The sequence below is a fragment of the Protopterus annectens genome, chromosome 5.part0, assembly GCF_019279795.1.
Source record: "Protopterus annectens isolate FY-2018-M chromosome 5.part0, PAN1.0, whole genome shotgun sequence".
NCBI lineage: Eukaryota > Metazoa > Chordata > Ceratodontiformes > Protopteridae > Protopterus > Protopterus annectens.
In genome coordinates this window covers 811,518,261-811,540,181 of record NC_056735.1, presented here as the reverse complement: position 1 = coordinate 811,540,181, position 21,921 = coordinate 811,518,261, and positions in this window count along the sequence as shown.

The window sequence follows — 21,921 nt, the reverse complement described above, 5'->3', positions numbered from 1 at the left end:
GCAGAGGTTGAATCTGACACAAATGTTAACATCCAGTGACCCCCTTCATTTTCCCCTGGAAACAGCCAGGAGGTCTACTCATACCCAGTCCACTGAGACCACAGATATTGGACAGGTGGAGGGCAAGAACATTGATCAGGGATGTGTAGCTATTGTGGCTTCAGTGCCTGTTGAGTCTGGCCGTAGTCCAAGTGTGGGCGAGATGCCAGGCAGAAGTATTGATAGGGGTGCTTGGAGCTGGCCTGCTGTTCCTCCTCCACATGGTGCAGGTGTCTCTTTCCGTGTCACTCAACATATGTTTAGGGCCATCGTGAAGGCACAGGCAAATTCAAAATGCCACTACAGACAAATGCACAGGGTTGTTGATGTGGCACAGACTGACATGAGTGACTGCCTCCACCATGTTGCTGATTCAGCGGATTGGATGAATGATACATTAGAATGCAGAGTGTCTGTGATGGACCGAGGGATGTCTGTCATGGAATGATGAGTGCCTGTGATAGAACGTTTGTTGAGAGGGGAATGGCATCCTTGTGAGTGTAAGTCAGCCACAACATCTGCTGATAGCCAATGTTGTCATGCCCAATCACACTCCCATAGTGGCAATACTTTCTCTGTTTCATTGGTGATTGTGCTATTCATACCAAGACATGGTAGGCCATGGGTTTGTGGTCCTGGGTGTTCATGTGAAGGGAGAACATGCAGAAGACATCAGTCACACTCTGGTAGCAGCACTACATCTGAACACCAGCATGGAGCTGCAAGTTCAACACCTGGTAGAGTCAGTTCTTATGGTCAGGGGTGACAACGATGAATTGCCAACTCTACCATGTACAGCTCACACCTCGCCAACACACCAAGATGTAGAGCTAGCACTGAAGTTGGCATTGTTCATGCAAACTGTCACACACTACTGTCACATGGAGGACCCCTACAGACACACACAGCCTGACTGCTTCTCTTTCTTATTCACACACACTCACCTACCTTTTGTGTCAGCCTAGGCCTCCTGCCCCCTGAACAACACCCTGTGCACATGATGATAACTGTGCCATACCCCAGTTTTCTTTTTTTTTTGGATTCAGGGATACAGAAGCTTTGTGTCTGATGCAAGGGGTGCATAGCTGCATTAGTGCCTAGTATATCTGCATTTGTGTTTTTGAACTGATAATTGTACCTGACACTTAATATTTGCTTTGACAAGTTATACAGTGGATAGGATCATCATGTCAGTACTTTCTAGTGTATTCTCTTATAAGGGCCGTGAAGTCAGAAACTGCTATGTGCCTCATTATTTCCTAACTTTTTTCTTTAATGATTTTCCAGTTCATACGTGGTGGTGGTGCTGCGGTAGCATTGTCGCCTCACAGTAAGACGTTGTCCTGTTCAATTCTCAGCTAGAGCGTCTTCTGTGTGGAAACATGCGTGAATGGGCATATCTTCGTTGAAGGTTGTGCATCAGAGCTGGCAACTCGGCATGTAAAAATCTACTGCCAATCATTAGCAGACCAGAGTTCCGCTGGAGCGACCCCTAACCGGGAAAAGACGAAAGACACAGCACAAACAACAACAACATATGTTGCACATCGTAAGACACATCATCACATTCAGATCTCAGGATTGTATGACAGCAGTGCTGTCAAACTCTTCAGAACAGTAATACAGTATAATGCTCTCTTTTGCATGATCCTCATCAGACACATGCAGCAGTGGGACAGACCACAGGGATTTCTCATGAAGATAACACAGGGTCTACTAATCATGCCATGACATGTATGGATAGATTAAAAGACATGTCACTGTAATCTGTCTGGTATCAGATTACATTTTAACTGTTATTCTAAGCCTTATTTTTGGTTTATGCACTTGGACTTCAGGCACATCATTTTACATTAAGAAGGTTTGTAATCTACACTCTCATGGGAGGGGAGCTTTTGCCCTTCTGAGCTGGGAATTGCTGGTTGAAGGCTTGTTGTGCCTGTTCTTTTAAGTTTCTTTGCTCTGGTTTAAGCACTTGGGTTCCAAACCAGTCATTTTACATTATGAAGGTTTGTGGTCTAGACTTGTGGCAGGAGAGTGTAGCTTACACCCTTTTAAGCTGGGAATTGCTGGTGAAGGCTTATTGTGCCTGTTATTCTAAATGTATTTGTTCCAGTTTAAGCATTTTGGGTTACAAACCAGTTATTTCACACTAGGAATGTTTATGGTCTACACTCTTATTGGAGTATTCAATGAATTGGCTGCTTAGTTAAAGTGTTTTTTTTTTCTGTTGTGATTGGGATTTTCTGAACTTTGAATTTCTAGTACTTTTATATTTTATGACATAGGCTGGATTCAGTTGCTGAATCTAGACTGTCTGGTATCACCTGAGCCCTAAAATCAGCTATCTTACAATAAGAAGGCCCCCTACACCATTGTGGCAGAAGTGTACAGCCAAGGACCCATCTGAGTTAGGGATTGCTTGAATAAGGCTCAGTCTTGAGCTTTCCCTTTGTATACTTTTTTTAAAAATTGTTTGGCCAAGTTTGCACTCAATTTATCAGAGCTGCTTAGAGATTGCACTGCTGCCCTGCAAGGAACTCAGTTTTGCATTGTGAAGCATTGACACCATTTGTTACCCTAGCCCTTCATAGAATAGCTGCTTTTCGTTAGTCCTACAGCAAAACCTAGCCCATGCTCCACTAGTTACTACAGTGTATACCTGCCATAATGGATAGACACTTTCACACCATTTCTCCAGCCAGCCTGATTGACATGGGTATCCTGAGGCAATGTAGCAATTGCCTCATGTATACTGATGATCAGTTACTTCTATAACAAAGAAATACATGAGAGCTGTATCTATACTATGAATTTGGATTCAGTTCTCTCGCATAACAACAAACCAGATATGAAACAGGTTGTCAGCACATACACTTCACCTCTTGTACATAACAATCTCACAACACATAAATCCACATACCTGGAGGTACTCGCTAGAAGCCTTCCTAAAGATCAGAGACCTCCCAAATGCAAACCTACTGCACACACTGTAGACCCAAAAGAATCTACTGCACATAATAATATACACAACAGTTTCTCAGACAATAATCCCCTAAGGCAAAACACCTCAGAACCAAATGTCTTTGTCATAAGCAGCTCAATAGTGAGATATACATATGTCCCCTTCACCAGGCTAGACAAGGAGAAGGTCATGTTCAGCTGCCTGTCAGGTGCCAGGATCCATCAGATCACACACACACTCAAGTCTCTCAACATCAAGTACTGTTATGACTCTGTCATAGTCCATGTTGGAGTGAATGACGTCAGACATACCTCACTGGACTATATGAAGAGAGAGATATGACTGAGCTCTCAGATTATGAGTCCCAAGCAGATACGTCCCTAACCCTAAGAAGCATTCTACCTTCATCCAGGATGATGTCTCAGTATAAACAAAACAATGATTGACTTCAACAATGATCTTATCTTCTGGTGTTGAAGCTGAGGCATCCAATATCCATCAGCCTGGGAAGATATGCTCGACAGACAATGCTGCTTTGTCTGAGATGGGTTTCATCTGTCACCTCTTGGCTTTTGGTTACTGGCAATGATACTTGTCTCCCCCATAGTGCTTTTTTAGGCAATGTCATAACAACAAAATTCCCAGTGTAAAAAAATTCACTAGAGACAAATTCAAGGTTATGCTGCTTAATACAAAGACTCTAAATCAGAAACTGCACTCACTGGAAGCACTCCTTACCTTGGAAGATGCATAATGTCTGTGCAGTCACAAAGACATGGTTCAAGGCCTTAGAAAGCTCCCTGGCCATGCAAGGCCACAGTGTCTTCCAAAGATTCAGACCTCAAAACAAGCATGAAATAACCAAAGGTGGAGGGGTATACAAATTCATTAAAGACAAGTGTACCTCAAGACTCCAAGTCTAACTAACTGTATATATAAATCCCTTCCATATCATTGCTAGCTATAGGTCCCTCATCATGAACCACGAGAGCCACTCTGCCTACTTGGACCTACTTGACTCACACACTATACAGCCAAACACCATGGTAATTTGTGATTTCATCTATCCTTCCATTGATTGATATATTAGCACAAACATGCCTGCCCTAATTTTTTGGACTTTGTTAATACAAATGCCCTGGAAAAAGAAGGAGTCATTACTAAGCACATTATGGATGCTGAGAAGAGCACTTCTAGCTGACATCAAAGATTGCAAAAATATTAATTTCATGAACTTTAATTGTACTTTGACTTAGGAATAGGGTCCATTCCCATCATGATAATAGAAACCCAAATGACTTGGAGAAATTTAAAAAAAAACTGGACATTAACCCATATGTCTCTTGATGGGTAAATAACTGGCTCACTGACAGAATACATGCAGTCAAAGTTGAGGATTCCACCTCTACCAGCAGACCAATTACACTGGTGTACCACAAGGATCTGTGCTTGGCCTCCTACTGTTTGGAATCTATTTCTCAGAAGTCAGGTCAAAATACATGGCTTGTGGCTGACCAAGTTCACCAAACTGGCTGCAGTCATTGAGTCACTCAGTGATGTTGACATATTACAAAAAGGGCTTATACAGACAAAAGACTGGTGGCAAAGCCACAGACGTAAACTAAATGCAAGAAATGCATTATCATCCTTTTCAACAAAGGAGAAACCCCTGCAAATTACAATATTAACAATACCCCCTTAGCTCAAACCCTATTGTATGAGATTTGGGAACACAGGATGATAGCAACCTTAACTTCAGTCACCATATATATGTCCACAGTAGTAAGGAAGGCCTTCTATGTTGTACATCTCATAAGTAATGGCATCATGTCCAGAGCTAAGGATATTATAACTCCCCTTTACTCAACCCTTATCAGACCAGTAATAGAGTACAATGTTTCCTTCTATATGTACCTCACCAGACACCTGCAACAGTTACAAAGGTGTAACACCCAAATCTGCTCTGAACTGGTGGTCAAGAACACTACATACACAAATGCTGTAGATATAGCCAACCTACTGGCAGACAAGTTCAGTGAAAACTTCACCCCCTTGTCCTCCATCAGTAAACCAGGACATTTCCAGCACCTGACCACCTCCCCTCATCTCCAGGGAGCAGGTCCTTAATACCCTCTCAAAGGCAAGAAATAAAGTCTCCTTGAGACCTGACAACATCCCTGGCTGCATCCTACATGAACTCAGGCTTGATCTTTCAGTTCCATCAGGCACCCTATTCAACCAAAGCCTGAGCACTGGCTTCATCCCTGCTGAATGTAGAACAGCGACTGTCATCCCTCTACACAAAGGTGGAGTGTTCACTGACTCAGACAATTATAGGCCCATCAGCCTGACTAGCCTGATCTGCAAAGCCCTGGAATGCATTATCATAGGCCTTATAAACAAGGACATCGGCAACCTCCAAAAACTTGCCCACATACAGTTTGATTTTGTCAAAGGGACATCATGCCTATTAAACTTGGTCATCTTCTTCAAAACAGTCACCAAAGCCATGGACGAGAGGAAAATGGTGCACACTGCCTACCTTGACCTAGCCAAAGCCTTCGATACTATTCTCCATTCAGGCATAATAGATAAACTATCCCAGCTAGGCATCAACCCATAGGTTACCATATGGGTAGCTAACTGGTTGACTGATAGAACCCACTCAGTCAAATTAAGGGAAGTCACCTCTAGTAGTAGACCCGTAACAAACAGTGTACCCCAAGGATCGGTCTTGGGGCCTCTACTGTTTGGGATATATTTTCTGAGGTGCAAGCCAAAACCAGTGGTCTGTAGCTGATCAAGTTGCGGATGACTGCAAGCTGGGCACTGTCTTAAATTCCCCTAGTGATGTGAACATCCTCCAAGAGGGCCTTACCCAAACTAATGACTGGTACTAGGAGCATGACTTCAAAGTAATGCCAAGAAATACATCATTATCTCCATTGGGAAAAATGGCATCTCCACTAATTATCAAATTAATAACAATGCACTAAGCACTGAAGCAGTTGTGAGGGACCTGGGCACCTAGGTTTACAACCTGACTTTTGACCACCACATTGCCTCCATTGTACGGAAAGCTTTCTTCATGGCCCACCTCATAAGTAAGGGTATTTCATCCAGGAAAAAGGATGCCATAACATCCCTGTACTCTAAAGAGAAGGGCAACTGTGCTATAACTAACAAGTATGCCACCTAGTGATGCAAATTGGATGTTACAACTTTTCAAGATGTTAATTCTGTATGCATATATTTTACTAGTGTTTTTATTACACTATGGTAAAACAGAGTTGGGCAGAGTCTGTGATGGTTTTTCAATTTTTGTTAATCACCAGTTGGATAGTAAATGTTATGCATATACTGCAGTTAGATGAGGTTTGTAAGAATGTATTTTTTAGGGGGTGTTTTCTCAGGATATGATGTCATGTTGCATGGGAAATAAAAGATGAATGTTTGTTTAACACGTTGACTCTGAAGGAGCTCTATAAGGGGTAAAAGTGCTTAGTTCACGTGTATTTTATCTACTTGTATTTGTTTTTATTTTGAATAAAGTGGTATCACTGCTTCATAGCTGAGCAGGTATTTGTTTTTCTTCATTTTGAATTGTTGCGGAAGCTTGGTGGCTTGATCCCTGTACCCCTCCCTTATCAGACCCATTGCAGAGTACAATATCCCCTTCAGCGTGTATGTTGCCAAGTATATGCAGCAGCTGAAGAGACCACAGAGGTTCCTGAATAGGAAAATCTAGGGTCTCAAACACCTGTCCTATAGAGACAGGCTAAAAGCCTTGTCCCTCTACTCAGTCTTGTACAGACTGCTCAGAGGTGACCTGTGTCAGGCATACAAGGCCATCTCAGACCCAGTCTTGATGGAGTTACTGCAAATCCATAAGTCAAAATCCACTCGGGCAACCCACATGCAAGGCCTCAACCTGGTCTGTGACATTAATAGAACTTGTTGGTGGGATAGATTTGTGTCCCAGAGACTCCTCCTTCTCTGGAATAGACTGCCTCTCCATGTTAAGCAGAGTACCTCTCTAACCCTCTTTAAGATGAACCTGGACGCCTGGATGGGGAACAGAAAATACACCCCTGGGATCCCACCTGTGCCTCTGTTGGACAGGGGAAACAGGTACTAGCTTTGTGAGAACATGGGCAAAATTCTTGCCTAGGCTTGTAAGGGCCTCCAGGCCAATAGCCTAGTATCATCCTATGAACCTATGAACCCATGAGCAGCTGGAGAGACCTCAGAGATTTCTCACCAAGACAATTCAGGCCCTTCAACACATGACCTCCATGGACTAACTCAAGGTCCTGTCACTGTTTTCTGTATCTTCTAGGCTGCTGAGAGGCAACTTGTGCCCGACCTACAGAGCAGTCTCTGGCACTGCCCTAATGGAAATGCTGCACATCCACAAGTCACATGGGACAAGATTCATATAATCTAGGGATCTTAACTTAGCCTGTGACATTTACAGGACATGCTGGAGAGAAAGATATGTCTCCCAGAGATTGCCACCACTCTGGACCAAACTCCCAATTCACATAAGGCAGAGCTCCTTAATGACTCTATTTAAGCATAACTTAGACAACTGGATGGGAGATCAAAAATCTACCCCAGGAGTGTCACCTATGTCCCTCTTGGTTAAGGGCAGTCAGTGCTGATTGTAGACTTGCACTGTAAATATAGTCCATACAACCTTGTCAATAAAGGAACAAGGGTACATCATGGCTAGGCTTATAAAGGTCCTAAGGCCATTAGCCTAGTAACCTCTTATGAACTATGAACCTAAGGTGACATCTGCCTGGGCTCCAGGCCAGTGTCTGATTATGCTCTGGTGAGATGACTACATATACAATACTCTGATATAGCCGATGACATCAGCATTGCCTGATGATCATATGGTAATAACAGTGTTGCACATGCTGGTGTAAAATGCTCTTTGTAATGTCAAGTACCAGCTCTCACACACACACACATAGTTGATTGCAGTGAGAATAGAACCACTACCTATATAAAATACACAGGTTATAAAACAGCACTTTACACAAGCACTGCAGCACAAGTCCTGTGTTTATCTGGTTGTAGGTCAACTTATAGGGGATAAAATCAGCAGTGCATCTTCGAGAGAAGGCGTTGGGAGGCCTGCTTAAAGTGGATGTGTAGGCAGATGCAAGTATCAACATTTTGCCAATGTATGTGATTGGGTTGGTAGCTGCAGGATATATACTTGCTATTCTGGCTACACACACACACACACACACACACACACACACACACACACACACACACACACACACACACACACACACACACCACACTATAATGAGAACAAACCCCCTACCTATCTAAGTACAAAGCCATGACATGAGTCTGACTTTTACATGGCCACAGGTGAACTTATAGTAGATGATATCACCAGGCCATGTGAAGGACAACAGGTTGGGAGGCCTGTATAGGTACATAGATCCATAGGTTCATATGAGGCCAGTAGCATAACAGCACTAGAGTGTGTATAGGCCTAGCTGTGTAAAAACACAAGTACCCTTATTGAGTAGAGTTGGATGTTTGAATTTAGCAGAGCAAGGTTGTCACCACCACCTACTGGTCCTGTCCATGAAGGAGCACACAACATTATAGATTACACTTTGTAGAGTGATTGATATATGTGTGTAAAAAAACACTGGTTGTACTGCTTGGAGGGGGGGGGGGGGCAACACATGCATGTATTGTGAATATATGATGTATACTTAGAATCTACCCTCAGTTTGCAATGTTTCAACAAGTACTTTTATGGCACACAAAGGAAATATACAATAATCGCCAAAAAAAAAGCATCATATATACAGTTTCATAGTTCAGTGAGCATCGGATTTGATCGATGGTTAATAAAGTGTACATGCATATGAGTTACACCTGTTTACATGTAGGCAAGCAGTGCCCAAATGCAATCTACATTGCTAACATTTGCCAAGTGGAATATAACATTGGCATGCAATTGCATGTATAGGCAGTTGTGTATGTGTTTTTTCACAAAGGTTAAAGCCATGCTGGTCAAGATAGCAGGATTAGATTTACAGGACTATAGTACACATAATACCTGCAGTCATACATTTTGTCATAAATGTAATAATAAATAGATTACTCTATCAGTAAAATAAATACTATGTGGAATATGTTGTATTTGAGCTCACAACCATGTGTATGGTAGTCCTACATTTACACCTATAGCAATGAGAATGTCGAGGAAACAGTTGTCTATGTTGCACTTCATTACTGTAAACTGTGAAGTCACAGCAGTAAATCAAAAATTGCACACTCTGTACTATAACCCAGTACCATCTGTATTTCAAGCCAGGTGTTCACGATGGCCAAGGGCATTAATTGAATGTATCTAGTTTCTATTTTTGGCTGCCTGCTTCCTAGGTGGTCCAAAAGTACAAATCGTCTTTTCATTTCATTACTGTACCAAGCTAAGAAATACAGGGACATGCCATACTATTATTGAAGAATACATATTAGTTTCAGGACTTATCTTACAAATGCAACAGCTGTTACAATTTTATTTCAGGCATAACATTTCTTTATCTCTTCTCCCATGATATTGAATTATTCAGGAAAAAAACAGAATGTAGTCTACATGGATGCATTATTGCTTGTTGTATAGCTCCACCATACTGAAAATGACCTGCTTATGCTGTAATTAGCACCTAGGAGAAACACCTGCTGCTTTACTGAATATATCATCTCTGCTCCGTTGGTGCTCATTAGTGCATGGTGGGCACCTATACACTGCTGAGCACACTGACGCTGAAATAAGGTAAACACAGGTGATCGTAAAATTAATTTTCTCCATGCCTGTGATATAATGCAAAGGTGCAGCTCAAAAAGTTAAGGAAAGTTGCAGATACTTTATTAGACCCCAGCACCTTTTATACTTTAGACCTGCACATAACACATGCAACCTCAGGAATAGTTATGTCACAAGCACAAAGAAACCTGCCATTCATTCCTTCATTTCCTGTGGTTGTACTAAGCACCGTATCACGTAAAAATTAAAAAATAAATTCTAACTTAAAGTGGACAGAGATGATACAATTTAACAAACAATAAAAAGGATGAAATAGAACTTTGAATTGTGCACTGCTTACATGCACTTTTGCACTTCACAGACCTACATGTACACTCAAGTATAACCTGACACATTCACTTTTGCTATACATTGAGAACAAACACTGTGGAAGTGCCTACACAGAGTGAACATCCCTACACAGTTACACTTTTTTGTGATTCAGCAATACTAATGTGTTTTGACCTCATTTGCATATTTTCCCTCCTGACAGCCCTGAATCTACTGTACATGGTTGGTAACCATGCAAGCAGGGAAACTTAAGGGTAGCCCAATGTTGCACACTCAAGTGAGGGTGTTAGTTTGTTATATATCTGCACAGAAGAATGCAGGTTTTGATACAATTTGACTGTATTCTGTCAGATGCATACTATATATACTTACATGACAGTATGAATAGTATGTTTTATGGGGTTAGCACTTTTAATTGTCTATATTAGTTACAAGTGCATTCTTCATTTGAAGTGGGTGAGAAAAGTTGCAATTATGTCATGGCACTTAAAAAGGAATTGTTGCTATAGTTAATCTTCTAATTTTCTAGCATTTGCCATGCCTGATAATGTCATAATGTGTGTGGGGTTAAATGTTATGGTCAGTTGTGTATAAATCTATGGACTTTAATTTGGCCTTGTTTCTGTGTAAACTCCTTTCTGTGGCTGTATTCGGAAAGCTTTCAGATAGTTGGGCAACATAAGCACTGAGTCTACACAGTTGCTTTACAGCTTGTTGAATTGCTCCAACATGCTGACTTGTTTCATTAGCATACGATGCAGCTACTTATGCTGTAATTTGCATGCTATGAAAGTTTCTGTGCTTGCGCATGATTGTGCACCGCTACACAGAGTTTACTGAACCTAAAACTATTCAAGGCCAGGACCATGTAGACTTCATTGAATCCCTCCCATAGTTTTCCAAGAAGAGCTCTGATATAAAGTAAAATTCTGCTTATTAAATTGACTTAGAACATATAGTATATTGTGAAATTAACTGACATAATAACATTCAGGTTATCTTAAAGTATAGAAAAATATAGGATTATAAGAAAAAGGAAACAATACAAATCATAGTGACAAATGTATTTTATTAAACAAGTTACAACAGTATTCTTTCTTAATATCAAAATTCATTAAATATTGTATTTTCCATTCATTTAAGGTAAAAATTTTGAACAGTTCAATTGATATACTTCTGAGAGTGCCCATAAAAAGAAAGAGTAAACATAATATATAAAATAAAATGTGACAAATGATTGTGTGTTTGTAAGCATTTCCAAGAGTGGGAATGGCAGTGGCTGAAGGTGCTGCTGATAAGGAGGAGGGTTATGATTTTTATTGCAGAAAAATGAAAGGCCAGTACAGATGATTGAAAATTAGCTGTTTGAAAATTTCCAGCTTTCTTTTGTGTTTAAAATCACATAGCAGTGGGGATCTGTGAATTACCTTTCTCCACTGTATTGCAACATGCGTGTGTGTGTGTGTGTGTGTGTGTGTGTGTGTGTGTGTGTGTGTGTGTGTGTGTGTGTGTGTGTGCGTGCGTGCGTGCATGCATGTGTGTGTGTGTGTGTGTGTGTGTGTGTGTGTGTGTGTGTAATTCCGCTTACCTGCCCATGAGTTGTCAGATCCCCAATGTCTCTTCTTATTTTTGCCCCTGTCCTCATAAATCACAAACATTTACAGTCACTCAGTAATGCCAGACAGAGTTTCATAGTTTTTATTGCTTGTATAGTGCATCATGGTGCAAGACCCATTGTTCTATTAACTTTTGAAGTGAGTCAGCCTAATAGTTTAAAAAGTCTTGCTGGTGTTGACTAGGATTTTTCCTGGCTTTTTACTAAATAACATCACCACATAGACACAGCCCATCTCTCACAACTGTCCCTAATTTTGAAAGATACTCCTGCTACTTATAGATGCTCTGCACCTTGTAACTCACAAATTGCTGCAATCATTCAATGATGTCAGATATTAGTTCCATACTTTATTAGTTAAAAAAGCAGCTGTACTATCTATCTGATTAGTTACCATAGTCAGAATTGCTCCTCTTTGTGTCAAGAGAGCAGGGTTCAAAGACTTAAAGTAGTATTTGAATAGTATCCCTAATGTTTTATGGTAGTGCAGAGTATGTGCATATTCTGAAAGTGCAGTGTTTGACTCTTTTAAGTTCCTTTAAGGCATGTTATATATAGTCATCACTGATATCTAGCATTCCACCTCCCCTGCCCCACATCTTTCATCCTGTAAAACTGCTGCTCTGTTATTTTTTCAGTGCCTTTAAGGGACACTAAAGAGTTACCATTGAGGTTCAATGTTTCCTCACCCCACATCATTTGTGCCATAAAGCTTTAGTTCTATTTTTTTAAATGCTTTTATATCACACTGTGTCATGTCCCACCCTCCCAGTATTGCAGGATTTCCTCGCTAGTTTAGGCGTATGGCAGCCCATGCCCACACACACAAATGCATGTACACATTCATGCATACACAATCAGCCCAGCCTTCATCCAGTTGCACTCTTGGACTTACTTACGCATTCACCCAACAACACACACACACACACACACACACACACACACACACACATGCAGTCACTATAAAACACTCATACCTCTATATGCATTCATGTATGTAGCCACACACATACATATATGAACACGCATGTTGTAATACTGCTTGCCTGCTGAATTCCCATGCACTTACTTCTAAAATGATTGGGTGAATACAAAGTTGTGGTTGTGCTCATTAACATGTCTGGCCAATATAATTTACACAATTAAGCTATTCTCTGAATTGCTAGGCTGCATAAATGCTTTACCACTTGCACTTCATAACTTATTAGCATGGGCCCCTTCCCCAGAATGCCTAATTAGAAATTGCAGTTGGCCATGGAAATGGTCCACTATGGTACAGCGCCTCTTCATGTTGCAGCCTTATGGCTGGGCAGTCTGTGAATTAGAAATAGTTAACGTGAGGCGTACACCAGTTTTACACCTTGTGGTAACCTTTCTAAGCCTGATCCAAGTTTTTTCCAGTTATCGAAGTACTCCAGTCAGCAAGTAAACTAATTATTTCACCACAGAAGTTCTACTTCTTGTTTCTTAAGCATTCATTAGGATCATGTTTTCTACTGTTTTTAATTTGTTTAGGCTCATCTTTCAGTGGTGCAACTGCAGTGTACGCCATTGCTTCATTTTCTGAGTAGTACCTCTTCCTGAATGCAGAGACACTTCTGCCTTTTCTTTTATGTTGTTCCCTGTGGGGAAAAAAAGTTTAATTATAAGAAATACATTTGAAAAATTGTAAAATGCAATACAAAAATGTAGCAAAATGGCTGCTGGAGTATTATCATATTAGTAGATATTATACACTTAATCACCTTTCATTTCTTTTACAGTCTTTTACACTTGAGTGATTTGTGCCCAGGTCCAGACAACCCAAATTCTCTTAGTGCTTTGGGTGTTAGAGGAACCAAGTGTATGAATATGTGATGCAGTAGTTGATCCTAATTAACCTATTCTAGGGCAAAAGAATTGGCTAAGTGTACAAGTTAACCACTAGCAAGCAGAAGCCTGCAAACAATGAAAAAGGCATATGACAATAGATAGTGAGTTTAGTTGTACCTTGCTAGTAATGGTAACATTTATTAATCTGTGATGGGAAGCATGTCCTCTCTCTCACACACACACACACACACACACACACACACACACACACACACACACACACACACACACACATACAATGAGTGGGTACAGGGACATTAAAAACACCCCCACTAGATGCAGGTAAGGCCAAAAATCATGAAGGCCTGCATGAGAATCCACTTTATACCCCTTACCCCTGTACTGAAGATACACTGCACTGGGCAATGAATGTGCTAAACAGTGATAGAGTGGTTACCAGGCACTGAAGGGAAAATACTTCATATAAATTAAATATTTAAGTAATAGCCCATGTTTGGGTGTGGCTAATGCTGGATTTACCCACAGCTGGTGTGGTTTGGTCACACCCTAAACATTAGATGACTGAATACCAAAATATACAAGATGTCACAAAGTATCTTATCCACCTAGAAATGGTTAATTTAGGTATGCCCTTCATAGCATATTCAGGCAGTTTCTATTATGATTGTATAGTTTCAGCATGTATTGATCCATTGCTGACATCTAGTGGCCTTTTATTGTATGACAGTCAGAATAACCTTTTACAGCATTATAGAAACTCTCAAGAAGTGATGTAACTCAGTCAGGAAGCAGCTTCTTTTTACTTCTAGCCCTTTTGGAGTGCAGACCTGACCTTCTTTCCTCAGGCCCTGGCAATCACATCGCCTGTGAGTAATTTGTATGCTGTATTTATTTTGTATTTAGATGTCCTGTATATACTTGTACATATACTGATATGTTGCTATTTATTTTATTTATTATTATTTTATTTATTTACATTTGTTTACCGGGAAATTCCGACTGGACGCAGGTCCTTTTTCAGCGGATGGCCGGAGAGAAAAGCTCCACATCATGTGCATGATAGAGATACAAAGTTGCAGCAATAGTAAACAACATTACTGGTTGTTGGCTTTAATACAAAAACAAGATATTGATTATCAACAGTATATACAGAAAATGCTGCAAGTTAAGATAGTTTCTAGTTATTTATAATATTAGTAACAACGTTGTCAGACAAGATGTTAAAGTATGTAAAGACAACTAGCTATTTCTGATTGTGGTTAGCAGTGGTTGTAGTATAGTTGGGTTAAGAGTCTAGGTGGGTGGGTAAGGGTGGGGGTGTTAGTCTGGATTAGAACAAGGACAAAGCGAGTTATAATTTAAGTGGAATTTGAGGGCAGTCTTGAAAAGGCTGCTGGAAGGTAGAGTAGTTATAGAGGGTGGAAGATTTTTCCAAAGTTTAGATATGGTACATGAAAATATAGCTTCTCCTGATGAATTTTTGGGTTTGGGTAACTGCCTGATTAGATTATTGAAGAACTGATTGTGTATCACTTGGGTTTCAAAATGATTGATGTTGTTCAGTTGTTTGTTTGATGCATTTGTATAGAAACAGAAAATACACACATAAACACAAAACACACACACACACACACACACACACACACGCGCGCGCGCACACACACATAAAGGTTTTGTTAATGCATTGCTACGCAGAGCTGAAATTGCTTGGTCATTTTTTCCCTTTTTTAAACTTTGAACTGCCATGACACTATAGCTGTCAAACAATGGCAGTTGAAAGCTTTAGGTAAGTTGGTAGATTGCTTAAAGGAGTACAGAACTAGTAAGAAGCTTTACAGTGGCATGGTTTTTACTTCATAAGGGGAATGTGTTGGGTATGTTTGTTTTTGTCATAGTTTTTGCAGGATTATTGTTTTTCTAGTATCTGCTGTATCTTTTGAACTGTTGGTAATGGATGATCCATTGTGATGTAGACGTCATTTACAAAACCATTAACTAACACTTACTGGAAATGATGAAGTCTACATCACATGGGATCAAAAGATAGATGCTAGAAAACCAGATATAGTGGTCCATGAAAAGAAGACAAAAGTAGCACTGATCATTGAAATTGCCACACCCAGTGACTACAGTGTCCTACATACAGAAAGACACAAAGTCAAACCCTGGGATTCATGAAGCTTGCGCCAGGCACACACGTAGCATCGGCGATCTAACACCAAATATGACCACCAAGCGATTCAGGTACAAGCTGTTTTTACGTGCACTACCTGTGTATGCCACACCTGCACAGCTCCCAGTGCATGTATGCTAATCACCCCATGTGCAACAGCATAGCATGCAAATGAAGGTATATAGCAATTCAGGAAGTGGTGCTGGCATAGTGTAAGCATGCAGAAATGTAAACCGAAGAAAACGGTTTACATTTTTCAAACATAAAATTGGAGCCATGACAGTGGACCAAACTCACGTATTATACTGTTAATATATGCCAATGGCTAAATATATAGCCACTGGCATAAAACAACATGCACAAAATATGAAAAACAACATTTAATATTATGCCCATACTAACGTGAAGTTAAAGCGCAGGGCATCGGTGCGCAAAGGGAATGGCAAGAAATATACTAAAATATTGATTAAAACTGAAATGAAACACATATCACAATTTCCTTATAATAGTCAATGGCAGGCATGCTACACCATACTCATGGCGCAAGGGTTGCTAAGGGGAAGTGACAGTGTTATACGCAGTAGCTAGGAATTAGTAGGCAATGCCATGCAAATGAGAGGAGTAATACTGAATCACAGATTTCTCACTGGTGTAAGGATGCACAAAACAGTGTAGCGTTATAAAACCGAGGTGAGCCCTTGAGATAAAAATGACATCAAGCGAGGGGTGTATCGCCATTGCTGTAAGCACATTGGAGCATTGCTAAACCGGTCTGCCCCTACTTAGGCAAAGCTGTAGGATAGGGGTGTGTCGAATTGTCTATAGCTATGCTTAGTGGAGAGTACACAAGGTAACCAAGTATGTATGTGAACGGAGATGAAAACATGAGTAAACACGGTAAATGGGTATGCGCATCGCGCATTACAGCTGAAACAGGAAAGATATAGGAAGGAAATAAGGAAATGCTGCAGCAGTAAAATTGGAGTACAAATGGCTAATTAACACCTGGAAGCCCACAATGGGCCATTGAGAACAGCAAACAAAGCTGCAAGCAGCTACCTGCAGAACAAGGAAAGGGATGGGCAGTACTGCAAAGAAAACAGCAAAGTGTCAAAGCAGAGCAAAGGCGATATGCAGTATATCAGCTACAAGGCACAATTTGCCATGACTGGGTAGGGAATGTACAAAACAAGAATGATGGCAGGTGTATGCATGCCTGAGAATGGGAGGGGATCCAGGTCTAAAAGTGATTTAAAGGGCAACAGAGTAATCAAGTCAAGCAAGTAGACCTCTACATTAAAGGCCCCAGACTTGCAGTACTCATTGCAAAGCACATAATTAAGACACACAGCAGCTGGAATAGTTCATACACACCCACATACATCAGCAGCATCCATAACACAATACTATAATGTTTGAAAGGACGTCACACATATGTGTATTCCCATACACTCTGCACCAGTGGTGTATACAGATGGGGAACTTTTATTATGTACATGTTAGGGGCTGCCATAGCTGTGATCCATCAGCATGTGTAGGAGACTGAAGGTGGTGTGGAGGATGATGCACACGACAACCGCAGGCACCTGAGGAGGAGGAGAGTGTTCAGATCCAGGGTAACCTACCAGGGGCTACATGATCTGGAAATAGTGGAGTGTTACATGGTGGACAGGGCCACCCTACAACTTGTTGTGGAGCTGTGCCTGCCACGCCTCACAGCCAGAAAAAACAGAGGGGAACCCTTCCAAGTGGATATGAAGGTATGGGTAAGCCTGAGAATACTAGCTACAGGTACCTTTCAAAGACCAACTGGTGATATCATGGGGATCTCACAGGCATCAACCTCCAGGGTACTACACCAGTTCCTGGATGCCATGTTACCACATGCCACTGAGTACATATCCTACCCCCAATGCAGGAGGAGTTGGCCAGCAATATCTGTCACTTCCACCATGTGGCAGAATACCCGGAGGTACTGGGTGCAATAGATTGCATGCACATACACATCAAGTCAACACCCGGTCAGCAGGGAAGGCACTTCATAAACCACAAGGGATACCCCTCCATCAACTGCCAGGTCATGTGCAATGCCCAGGGGATTATCATGGATGTGTGTGCTGGCAGCCCTGGAAGCTATCATGACTCCCACATCTGGCATACCTCACAGCTGTATCAGTTATTTGCCGGGGGGACATCCCAAATGGCTATCTGGTGGGGGATGCTGGCTATGCACTGGAACCGTGGATGATGACCCCCATCAGAAATGCACACACACCCATGCAGTAATGACATAATGAGGCACACACACAAACCAGAATCCTCATAGAGCATGTGATTGGGATGCTTAAATCATGATTCTGTTGCTTGGACATGTCTGGTGGAGCCTTGCAGTACTCTCCAGGCACATGTGCCCACATCTTCATAGTGTGCCATGCTACACAATATGGTCCTGCGGAAACAGCTGCAGCAGGGACAGAATGGTAAAGGCCCTCACAGTCCACCACCATTGCCAAGGTCCCCACAGGCACAGAGGTACTCAGACCATGAACACCCTGAACCAGCCCCAGTAGGCAGACGGAGGCATGCCCAGTATGCCCATGCCTTGGCAAAGAGAGAATGTATAGCACACACACTGACAGTGTAGGCACCTAGGGACTGACACCCTTCTCCACTTGCACACACAGTAAAAAGGGAGGGCACACACACAAGACTACCTGTACATTGTCATGTATAGGCAGTCTGCTGTGTGCATCCAACATAGGCAGCCCTCAACTATTGCACACACAACAGCCAGTGGCACAAGGTAAGTCAACACCTGAACAGTAAACTAAGCTATCAGCATATGCAGATACTGTATGTATAGATTCATAGGTAGGTACTGGGCCAACTGCCAGAGGCCATTCATAAGCCCAGCCAAAATATGTCAGTGTTTGCCACCCCATTGAGTCATTAACCATCCCTCTGTGGAGCAGAGACAATGGCGGTATCCCTGGGTGCATCTACCATTCCCCTCCCACCCTTCAAGGTTTCTCTTGCAGAGTGCTAGTGAGGGTCTCTGTAAAATGTAGATAGAGATGTTGTTCCAAAGTATGGGTAGTGTCTGTGACAGGAAGCTGTCTCTCCAGCATCATCCGGTTATTGTTGTGGCAAGGCCAGCTCACCACAGTGTGTGGCTCATTGTGACATGGATTCCCATAGGTGGAGTATATCCATCAAGCCAGAGTTCGACATGGCTGTGTGGGTCAGCGAAGATCATCTCTTGGTAAAGGATATGCCACTGAGTAAAGCAGGAGTGTATCCAGTCTGGCTTCATAGGCCATATGTTGGAGGCCAGTATTCCCCTTGGTGAGGTACATTCGCGGACCCCCCCAGCTGTTGGACGTGTAGTCTGAGGTACATCCCACATGGATTATTATTCCCTTTGATGGGACTGATGAGTGATGAGTAAAGGTGCACTATAACCCCAGAATGTCTAAATGGGAATCCTTTAGTAGTCAGATGGCCTACATAGAAGGATGTCCTAACTACTATAGAGTTATGATTGTCACAGGGGAGATCACTATCTACCTTAGTCCCCAGATACCCCATTACCTCATCTGTATTAAAGAGGCCACCACCCATGTGTTAATATGTATGTGCCAATTCCACTATGGAATGACCATGCAGTTAGTGGCACTTGGCTGGATGCCATGTCAGTGGCACTCTGTGATGTTCTCTGTGAGGCCCCCTGAGGGATGTCTGTGTCAGCTGGACTATCAGTCATGGTTCCCAGTTTGCAGTCATTGCCAAACATGTTATATCGTAGTACACCTGTATTTGCCTGTACATTTCAGATGTATATGCCAAACAGTAGGGCTCCCAGGACTGAGTCCTGTGGGACACCAGTTGTGACTGTTCAAGAGTTGGATCTGGAGACTGCTAGTTGTACCATGTGGGCTGTGTGTGTAAGCCTGTTGGCAAACCATCCTGTGATGTATGGGTGAATGTACAGGCTGGTGTGTTTATCAATAATACCTGAGTGGGGCATGGTGTCAAAAGCCTTGGTGAGGTTCAGGTAGTATGCGTGAACCACCTCCCCTGTCATCTAATGTCTTGGTGACTGTATGCAAGACATAAAACAGGTTCAGTAGGCATGAACTGCAGTAAACCAAGCTGACCTGGCTTGGGTCACATGTCCGACGGTTACCAATGTCATTGTTAATGAGTGCCATGAGGATGTGAACCATACCATTGCAGACCAGGCTAGTCAGGCCTATGGTGTGGTAGTTACCATGGTCAGTTGTGAATTCCCCATGGTGGAGTGGAATAACCGTTGCCACGCGCCATTGTATGGGCATGTAGCCTGTGGAGATGCTGAGGTAGGAATGCATAATTAGGTGGGGGGCAGGTTGTCATGTACAGTTTGCAAGATGCAGTCTGGGTCAACATCTGCCTCCATTGATGCTGTGTTCTGCTGTTAGAGAGGGCCATTTTCACCTGTGTGTGTCTCTGATGGTTGGGATACTGTACATTACGGGAAGTGTGGTGGGCTCTTTAAGGGGTAAAGTATGCACTGCATGTATCTGCAAGGATGTTGGTGATATCAGTAGGGCCAGCATATTTTGTGTTATTTTTCACTGGCACAGTGCAAATCTGTGTGTCACCACGTAGATCCCTGACATAGATAAAGAAGGCTTTGTGGTTATCTTTCGAATCCATGCGCATTCTCCTGCTGATGTTAGCCTTGGATGATGTCATGAGGGACCTACGTATCATACTAATAGTGGTCACGGATGTCAGCCCTTCGTGGCATTTGCTGTGTGTCCAGAACACTGTCCTATGTCTGTAGTATAGCCTGTTTATTGCAGAGGTCCAGCAGACCGGTGTCCTTGTGTATGAGGAGTGAGTCTTGGTTTACCAGTGATGGCACAATCCATACATCTGTGTAGGTGCCTATAGACTGCATTTCTAAATCTGCCTGTATCTGGAGCAGTGTTTCCCTTTAGTGTGGGCGCTGTGAACCCCCCCCACCCCTGTCACTAGTAGTGTAAATGTAGCTGCAGGAAAGGTATACTCTGTGGTATCCATGGGTGGGGGAGATGCTAGGGTGTGGAAATAATGAATAGTTCATGGTCAGATCTAACCAGTGACCAGTAAACCACCACTGTGGTGAACCTGTTGCCCATGTTGGTGATGACCACATCTAATAACTTCCACCCCACATTATGGAGGTTATCACCTGATACAGGGCATATGAGGTGATATATTCCAGAAAGCGCTGGTCCCGGAAGTGAGTACTGTAGTATGTGTCCCAGTTAATGGTATGGTAGTTGACATCGACCAATGCCAGGGTGTATATGAGGACTGTTGCATTCTCCACTGTCTCCAGGTAGGTGGAGTGGAGGTCCTGGGTCATGGAGGGCGATCTATAGCAGGCCACATTCAACAGTGTTGTTGTGGCTGATGTTAGCTGTGACATGGATGATCACAGAGGTATTGTGCTGCCCACTAACCTGGTATCCCTGAAGAATATGGATACAGTCCCTCCATGTCTGTCAGTCCATGTTCCATGGCTAAAATGTGTGGTATGGGTTGTAGTCTGGTAGTGCTGGTGTGCTATCAGGAGCCTTAAGACAGATTGCAGTTAATGCACAAATGTTGATGTTGTCCATCCTGAGGAGTGCTGTAAGTGAATGCATGTTGTGATCACAACCCCTGGTGTTGCGTAGCATAAACTGTATTGAATCTGCTATTGTGCTGTTTACGGAGCTGGTATTCACTTTCAGGACTCTCCTAAATAAGGCACCATGTGGGAGCCAATAGCCTTGGCCAGTATTCCAAAGTGTAAGGCAGACACGTAGGCCCGTATGGTATCATTGCATGGATGTTCCCCATCTATGCTTGATTGGCATCTCCCCTGTAGGTAACCTAGTGGTAAGCAATAGAAAGCCTTAACCTTATAGAAGTCTTCTAGCTTCCAAGATAGGCATTTGGAGTGACTAAGTATCAGTGTTCTGTATGTCCGTGCTGTACTCAACTGCTCCCTGACTACATGGTGAGTTCACACTGTATATTGTGATCTGAAGGTCTGTTTATTCGCATATTATGGGTGTGATCGCCTGCACGTTAGAGGTGCACAGATAGCTTACTATCTATCTGCCCAAGGGCAATTAGAA